The sequence below is a fragment of the Aplysia californica genome, unplaced genomic scaffold (assembly GCF_000002075.1).
Source record: "Aplysia californica isolate F4 #8 unplaced genomic scaffold, AplCal3.0 scaffold00108, whole genome shotgun sequence".
In the NCBI taxonomy this organism is placed as follows: Eukaryota; Metazoa; Mollusca; class Gastropoda; order Aplysiida; family Aplysiidae; genus Aplysia; species Aplysia californica.
In genome coordinates, this window is record NW_004797378.1 from 661,047 (window position 1) to 670,530 (window position 9,484).

At 40.0% G+C, this 9,484-nt stretch overlaps 1 protein-coding gene across 3 annotated transcripts in view; it reads right to left on the reverse strand.

The window, feature by feature from the left end:
* The window catches only part of LOC101853848, a 126,033-nt gene that overhangs the window by 76,846 nt on the left and 39,703 nt on the right, over positions 1 to 9,484 (reverse strand). The window contains exon 1 of one of the 3 annotated variants that reach the window (XM_005095600.3): positions 6,221 to 7,049. The exons of 1 other annotated variant lie outside the window; for it this stretch is intronic. The gene's annotated coding sequence lies outside the window, so the exon portion shown is untranslated. Of the gene's footprint in view, positions 1 to 6,220; positions 7,050 to 9,484 lie in introns of those variants that run through there. One more of the 3 variants, XM_005095602.3, reaches the window with a different exon arrangement.

The following is a 9,484-nucleotide window of genomic DNA, read 5'->3' on the forward strand; positions in this document are numbered from 1 at the left end:
AACAAAACCAAGCAAATGCAAAAGAAAGCAAAAACGAACGACAAAGCCCAAACAAACAAACAAACAATAGCACTAAGACAAACAAGAGCAGACAACCCCGTCTTAAAATAAATCAAAATAAAACAAAACAAATCCCCAACAATAACTTTCTCATGGCGTCTGTCACGAAGAAGTGAAGGAAGTTAAGGAAAAAAAAGAAGATATTTGTTGACTTTGTCTTCAAAAACGCAGTTAAACTTTAAGAATGAAAAAATATTATAAAAAAACCGATTTATATTACACCACTTGAACAGAACATTTAATAAAACTTTAATAAAGTGACTTTGTCTTCGGATATGATAACAAAATAAAGTAGCATAAAGTTCTGGTTGCCTTGACATACCTTTAACCTCTATGATAGGATTTGAAGGAAAAAGCTGAGGAATTTTGTGGCAGATTGATGAGAGATGAGAGAACGATAAACTGGACAGATAGCATTATCTGGACGTCATGTCACGGCGCGGAAATTAATGCGCACTGATTGTAATGTCGTTAGGGGCATGTCTGCGTATATTGCCGAAATGACAATTTTGAACACTCTAACACACAGACACACAGACACATAGACACGCATACAGACAGTTTCACTTTTATCAAAGCCCTAACGTTACGGATTGGCGCCGTTTTGAGATGACCATGTCTACATACTAGTGACATAAATATACGTCTTGCCCTCTGCCAGGACAAAGGGCAAAAGCTGATAACATTTAGTACAGCCCATAAGGTGAAAAGGTTACGGATTCCTCGATTTCTGTGCGCTGAGGTGAACTCTTCGTCTTGATAAAAGGATGTTGCATTGTGATAAAGTTGGAGGCAAGGTCACTATGTTGACATTTAGATATATTAGTTAGCACATTGGAAGGAGGCCAAGGCCAGCTCATGTGTGACATTTTATAGAAACGTTTCAACAGTCCAATCATCTCTACATATTTTATAATATTTGTGAAAGTTCACACTTTGGCCGACTAAAACTTCCGAACCACTTAACTTTCGAATTTTACTAAATTAACGGTGGTTTAGATTCATTTAAAAGGTGCACAGTTTCATTAAGGAACCTGCAGTCACTGTACTTTAATTTTCAGATTTTCGTTAGTTTCGTTTTGATATAATCTTGGAAAAGTCCCTTTTCTAAGACGCCATTGTAAACAAGTCTAAGTTAGGTTTCCGTTCTCTTGCCGTGCGCACCTATTCCACACCTTTGAAATCATGGAGAGTACAACAACGAAAGCGGGATAGAGAATCAAGCAATACATCTATTATATATTTGGCTACTTGGAAACACATGTGTCACTTTTCTCTCAAGATTTATTGCTCCATTCAGGTAGAGTGTAAATATAACAGGCCAATGACTTTCAATTGAGGTTTATGCACCGATCATTCCTTAAATCGAAAGGGGGCCCAGCTAGTAATAGCATATCAGAAGACTGAGGTAGACTGAGTTATGAAGCAAGATTGAAAAGACTGTTATTGTAAACCTTTTTTCACTGCAGGGGGAGTTAAAACAAAGCACAAATCTAAGTCATTTCTGGCTTTGCAATCGCTTGCACGTAGCCACAATCTGTTTTAAGCGCTAAGTATTTGTCTGCCCTGTTTGCTCAGTGTGACTACTACAATTTTGACTTCATTGCAGATAAAATATGGCCGTTAGAACACCACGGGGAAAAAAACCTAGATTTGACAGCTTTTTCCTCTGATTGTTTTATGCTAAAATATCGTTAGCTCTTATGACTTGAGCTGCCAAATTTCCATTTTCAAAACAAACATTTTTGCTTCTTGGGATAAATTTATTTCATTTATCACTTTTATTCGCTGCAAAAACTCTTTCAGATTTTAAAAAGAAGTGAAGAAGAATAGAAATGAGCCATTTTTAGAAAAAAACGTTGGCATGTTAACTAGTGAAGGATTTTTCTCTCATTTCTTTGGGAAAGATGCAGGTTTGTTAAAATGCCACATGAAGATTAATCTCTAACGAATCATGTTCTGCCAAGGTCAGCCCTGCTGCGTTTTAATTGAGAAGTTTGAAGATAGATAGACAGACAGACAAACAGACAAGCAGACGGATAGATAGACAGATAAATAGATAGATAGATAGATAGATAGATAGATAGATAGATAGATAGATAGATAGATATTGGTCAAAGGCATGTGGTTGCCAGCCACACGGCACATGCAAAGGAAAAAATGACGGAATGTGGCAAAATCCTAAGGTCCTACCCAAGCGGAAACCTGGGCAAAAACAAAGTAACAGATCAAAGAACGTAGAGAAGAAGCTCGAGAACACGGTATAAAAACCTCAGCTAGCACTGTAGGTGGTTAGTTGTAAATGTTGTATACCTCCATCAACACAATGCAGACAACAGGAGGCGAAATGTTTTGACCCAGAATGCCAGAGCTAACTATTGCTGGGTGGTGTACAGCATCCTCTATAGAATAAAACACTCACATGGGAATCAAACGCATATCTTCCTTGTGTAAAGATGTTGAGACGCCGGAGTACTTTAAACCAAGCAACAGAGAGCAACACACATTTATCTAAAACTAATCTGAAATGACCATTGCTTATATTTACTTGTTTACTTACTTGTTTGAATGAGGAAAAACAAACGCCAGCAACCCCCCCCCCCTCGCCCCTCCCCCCTCGCCCCTCCCCCCTCGCCCCTCCCCCCTCATATTCCTGTACTCTTGTGCGTCTGCCTCTTCAACAAAAATGCTTTTAACCTTTTACCCAGGAAAACCGATAGGTAGGCCCAGTCCTCACACATAGGTGCTTGGCCTATGCCAACATTTCGGCCTGTCCTTCCAAGCTGGAAATACAAAGAGATAATCATACTGTCGAATTCTTTCTGCAAACATGTCGTTTCTTTACTTTGTCAAGAATTCAGAAGAAGTGATGCAAAATTTGAGGGGGAATAAATTTACTTGTCTTATACAAAGGTACAATCAATATCTTTTCCACAAAAAACTAAAAGATGAGGAATCTTATTTCTTACCAATGGTGAATCCGAGACAAAATGGAACATGCCTAGATCTAGTGCAATAAAACCTATTTTGGTCTACCCTTATGTAAAGTAACAGATCTAGCTGGGTTTTTTTTGTAAATTTCCCCCCGCTGGGGCTTACGACAAATTTTTCTGGGGGGGGGGGGGGGGGGGAGGGAGGGGGGTTATGTTCATTATTACTAGTTTTTTTTTAAAGAATGAGAACAGACTTCATAATAGATGCATGTGTGACATACATATTATGTTACAGACGTTGAATGCTTTCACACATCTTGCAGAAATATCACTGCGTTAGGCAATATTCTAAATATTTGGAACATTTGTGATGTAGGTGTTTTGGCTCTTAATGTACATAGCGTATTCAATTAAAAAATGTTATGTTACACGGTGTCTCATCTTTGCCCAACGGTTGATGGCGTTTAATTTATACGATTGTTAGATTGAAGTTTCCGCCTTATAAGTTTCTTTAACTTTAAGAGCGTTCAGCCTTCAACCTTCGACTGGTTATTTCGAGAGAAGAGTATATTACAGCATAATATAACAATAATAATAAGGAAAATAATAATGATAATAATAATAATAATAATAATAATTATTATTATTATTATTATTATTAATAATAATAATAATAATAATAATAATAATAATAATAATAATAACAATAATAATAGTAATAACAATAATAATGTAGTGATAAAGAAACTGGTTGCACGAGAAAATATCGCATTTAACTTGGATTGTATCCTCGAGCGTTATGTGAAATCACTCTCTCTCTCTCTCACACACACACACACACACACACACACACACACACACACACACACACACACACACACACACACGCAAACACACACATACACACACACACATACACACACACGCTCGTGCCTGCACACACGCTGACACACTAACTCATACACAAGCATAAACATACAAACACACACACATACGTAATACATACTCGATGGATATCTGTGTTTCTCACGAGTGCCTTGCATGTGCAGCTAATGAGGACATTCCCTTCCCGAGAGCTGGTATATTTTTGCTTCTATTTTTATATATTTTTTTTCTAAACATCTTTGCCAATACCACAAAAATATTTGCACCTGAGATGCTGTAGTTGTTTACACCGGTCACACCGGAAGTAATGACCGTTTTTCAAGAGGTGGATACATTGAACTTACAATTAATTTCAAAGTTGCTCATGGCATGAGATCGATAATGGATAGACATCTCTTATTTACTATGAAGTTCTGAGCCTCTAATGTTTCTCATACAAAAAGCGCCATTCACGTCTTGGTTTATGATTAGAACAAGGGTAAACGAAAACATTTTACGAAAGTTTATGCTATGACGGGCCAGTTAGTTACACACTTGGACGACTTGCTGAAAGTTGATATTATTCTGACTCTAGTGATATTCCGACATGAGTAGCGTACAAATGGTCGCTTTTAAGGACAAGCAGGCTAACCCAGATGTCGGGGGTTTCCAGAAATCTTGATCTACACCAAAATTGGGCATTGCTCTGCCTAGAGGAGACGTTTGGTTTCATTGGTGTGTATGTTTGTTTGGTTATAGAGAAAACTCTCCTTGTCTTTTAAAGAAACTGAACAAGGAGCAACAATTTTAACTTCGATTTACTCAAAACAGCATATTTCGGGATAGCCCTTTTGTGCTTAAAAGAGGCCAAATACCTTTCCCCGCCTCCCCCTGAGAACGTCCCCTATTCCGACAAGAGCCCAGTCAAGGGACAAGGCTCGCTTTCTTCAATAAACGCCTTTTTATCAACTGCGATGTTCAACTTCCACATATACAAATATTACATGTACATATATGGTGAATCCTTGTGATGTCGTTATTCTTTTTTATAATATAAAACATGTAAATACTTAATTAACCACAGCTGATCGTTTTTTTCCTTGGGGGAAAAAACATTAAAAACCCAAAGCAAAGGCGTACTTATCATGAAAAATAATATTACCTAGGCTATCCAAAACACATTCTGAATTCAGATATGGTCCGTGTAAAATCATGTAGCCTGAGCAGACAAATCAGCTATAAGTGAAAAGCCGTCAACAATAACCCTTCATTCCTCAAAGTGACGTTTAAAGCAGATGATTGATTATATCTCTTTATGTCCTCGTCGACTCAATTTAGATCATTTAGGTGGCAGACTGCGTCGATACTGTCTGGCGGGGCCAACCCGTGCTAAATGGGATACAAAGTCCAAGCAGACATACGGAAATACTTAATAAAGTAACTTCCCACTTGGAAATCGAACTTAAGTCTTCTACGTGCAACGGCGGAGTACATAACCCTAACACCCGAGACAGAGATCTACAGGCAGATAATGATATGAGTATAATAAACAAAATGAACTTTAAAAGTCTGATCAGCAGCTTGACGAACCCTGCTCTAAGATCTCTAAGCAGCAAAGATTATTGCCGGCAAGTTGTTTAGAACAAATTTTGTTTTAAGGGCTCTAGGTCAAAGTGCACTTGTTTTTTGTTTTCTAATTCTATCGTCAATGATGTTACTGTTGTAACCAGATAAACATTTATTATTTTGCTACTCAGATGTTATATTATTCAATTATAGCAATAGATCTACTGCTTGTAGGCCTACTACTAATCAACAATTTTATTCGACAGAAACCCATAACCAACTGAAGCCAGGTGTATACAAACGCGTTCAGGGTCCTCTCAAAATGTTAATGAAACATCTTTAAGACTACAATTTATCTGCTCATGGTCATACGGTGTAAAGACAGGGGGCAGTGCTCTGTCGTTGAACGACACATAAGAATTTCAAAATCTCCGTTTTTTTGTATCTCGAAGAACGTTGAGAGTAAAATGTTCACCAAGATACAGCTTTCTTTTCACAAACAACACCTGATAAAGCAAGACAGGTCCCTTGAGGTACACACCCTTGCTCACACGAGAACACTGATAACGTTACAATACAAAGACAAGATAGCACGAGTATTTCAAGCTACCTACTAATCCTTTGTGGTCTCTGTGTTGTCAGATACATAGTTGGCAATATTAGAAAATATACACTCGTCTTGTGGTTGGTACAATTTTGAAGGGGTTAAAATAGGTCTAAAACAAAAGCAATTGATTCTATTCTATTCTTTAAAAAAATTACACAGGTTTCGAACAGTAAAACAGTAGTGCACTTACCTTACCTAAAATTGTCGGATCATTAATAGATTATTGTTTTTCAACCTTGTGACAAGAGTCCTTGGAACACAACAAATCCAGTGAGTTAGAAAGCTGTTAAATTACAAATATTATAATGCAAGGCAAGGTTCGTTCTGGCCTTTGACGATCTTTCACCCTTTAGTCGTCCACACTTATTTGAACGTCTCCGCCTTCAGGAGCAAAATTGTCTGTAATATAGAGAGACCACACACTGACCGGAGTTTCAGGTGAGGGACGCTGTTTATTATAACCGCGCAACCTTGCAATGTGAACCGGCGCCGAGCGCTGGCGAAGTAGGGTAAGTTCCGACACAGAGCTGTTTACAGTTTACGCCTGTTCCAATGTATCTCCTCATGAATGGGACTCCTCCTCATTGTAGTAGGGCGGCAGGTTCAATCGAATTTCGGAGATTGCGAGTGATGTGAGTGGTTGTATGGTTGTTGTGAACGGGCGTTGGTGAGTAGAGAGCTTCCCGCCGCCTCCTGCCTCTCCCTCCCACCCCCTCTCTTTCTCGCTCTTTGTATAATATCTCTCTGGCGCTCTCTCTCTCTCTCTCTCTCTTGTTCCCTTCGCGTGCACTTGAGTAGCGAGTCTCCCCCTCACTCACGCGCGTAGGAGGAGGTGTCCCTACGTGTGCCTCTAATGGCTAGTGTACACTTATCCCATTTTGTACAGCACTCTGAATCGTCACGGCTGTTTGGACCATATATCTCGCATTAAAATTTGATGGACATTTGACACGACTTGATTCAGTAATTTCATGTTTGTTGTGTTTGCTTCTTGTGGCTTAAACAATTCGTTTTTGGGGGCTCTCTTGGCCTAGAGGTTAAGGTGTTGGCCTCTCTTTCAAAGGTCCCGGATTCGAATCCGGGTAGCGACGGAATAGTTTTCTTCTCTAAAATTGTCTCCTTTCACCTCCTTTCCTGCTCTCCAACAATATTCTGTCGTCTTCTTTCGTCTCCACTTTCTGCCCCCACCCCTCACCTCCTTTGTCCCCTCCTATGAGCTCCTGACTCTTTCTGTAGCCTTTCTACTGCTTCTCCTTGGCTCGTTCTTTTCTTACTGCTGTCTTTCAGCCACATCCCTAATCTTCTGGTAGGAAAGATCTACACCTAGCCTTCTCGGACAAGAGCGAAAAATCTCGGAGGTCCCGTGAGCAAGTTGCGCACGTTAAAGATCCCTTGGTGGTCCAAAATCGATAAAAGTAGGCTTCGGCCGCCACCCGGTCAAAATTCAAAATGTCCTACGAACTAAAAATGTTCAGTGTGTCCCGAGCGCTCATATGACCTTATGCAGTTGCGAGCGCCGTGAAAAACCTACCCCCCCCCCCCAAAAAAAAAATTCGTTCTGACTGCGGGCAAAACCTGAGATATGATCAAATGTCTTCTGTCGAGCCTTCATGGAGCACAAATAAACCACTGGTGGGCTGCCACTCATGCAACATAGACCAGAAAGGTGTTGCTGAGGATCTTTTCACCGCTTTTCTTTTTTTCTTCCCATCGCTTTCTATCATATCAATGTGTCGACCGAGGCTACACACACGTAGAATTCTTGCCTCCCTCCACCGGAAAAAAGAAAAAAACCACCACGCCCCCCATTTTCGAGTTCACACCTTCCTTGTATCATGATACGCGTCTCTTCTAAACGTTACTACATTAAAAAGCAAAATCACAGAGGATTTTTTCAAGGCAGCAAAACTTGGGCACCGCCAGAATGCGGCTAATAATTTTAAAAAAAGAAGTTTTTTAGCCTTTTCGTTTACTGCTTTCCTAAAAATGTTCTGTCCTTCTTTTATATTATACCCGTGTCAAGTGCTTGAGTTTAAGAAAGCTTCATTAAAAATTCCAAACAGAGTCACCCTGCACTATGGTACCACCTGACACCAACTGAGCTGATGGTGAACGCTGTGTTCAGGTTCAAGTCCTAGAGCGGATAGAAGATATTCGGAGACGTCTCCTGCGAGTACCCAGGAACTATTCAGAGACGCTCTCCCACACACAGATGCACGGCTTTAAGGGGTCAAACTGTGCATAATTTACTGCAAATTACACAAATAGCCATTGAAACTGTCGCAAATAAGTTATTTTCAAGAAAATTTCAAACCTACCTACAAAATATCAAATTATGGGTTAACCCCCTGTAACCCCCCAGATTTTATTTTACTTGGTCAAGAGGCACAAAGCATTTTGATAGGTCTATCTCCGTCGGAGACATCTCCTAATAGATACTGCGCCTAGGGAGCGCGTTGCAGCTCAAAAGGATTCCATAGGTGAAAGTGATCACGAGAGCCATAGAAACATGTAGCCAAAGAAATGTACAGTAACAATGATTAATTGCACACAGTCTGATTTTAGATTTAGAGTGTCAGTCGTTGGTTACAGCGGATAAAAATCCATAGATACGACATGTATGCGGTATTTCAGACGAATGGTGATAGCAACATGGTCAAGATGAATACCAAAAAAAGTTTGTTCACAACTGTGACAAAAAAATAATTAAAGGTCGTGTGATGAGGCAGTAACAACGTGAAGAGCGGTCCGAGAGTGGAGAAACTATGAGGAATAAGACATGGAAGTTGATATAAAAAGAGAATGTTGGGAAATATGGCAGAGCAGCTGCCCGTGGCCTATAGAGTCCGAGCATAGCTTTCATTACTTAAGTAAAGTACGCTATGGGTCGGAGACAATGTTTTGAGTTAAGCTGCGGAGAGAAAGAGAGAGCGAGATAGAGGGAGAGAGAAAGATTGAAAGAGAGAGAGAGCGAGAGAGAGAGAGAGAAAGAGAGAGAGAAAGAGAGAGAGAGAGAGGAAGAGAGAGAATGAAAGAGATGGGGAGAGAGAGCGACGGAGAGATAAAGAATGAAAGAGAGATGGAGAGAGAAAGAAAGAAAGATAGAGACAGGAGAGAAACAGAAAGAAAGAGAGAGAGAGAGGGGGGGGAGAGAAAGAGGGAGGGAAAGAGAAAGAAAGAAAGAAAGAAAGAAAGAAAGAAAGAAAGAGAGAAGAGAGAAAGAGAAACGGGGCGTGAGTACGGGTAAGAAAAGATTTTTTAAAAAATTAACAAAAAGAAATTGTAAGAGCGAACAAAGATGGGAGGAAAACACAAAAGAGGGGAGGGGAGGGGAGGGGAGGGGACAGGGACCGACAGCAAACAGATAAAGGGACTGAACAAAGAGCAACAGAGAAAAAGAGAGAGAGAGAGAGAAAGAGAGAGAGAGAGAAAGAGAGAGAGAGGGCGGGGGAGA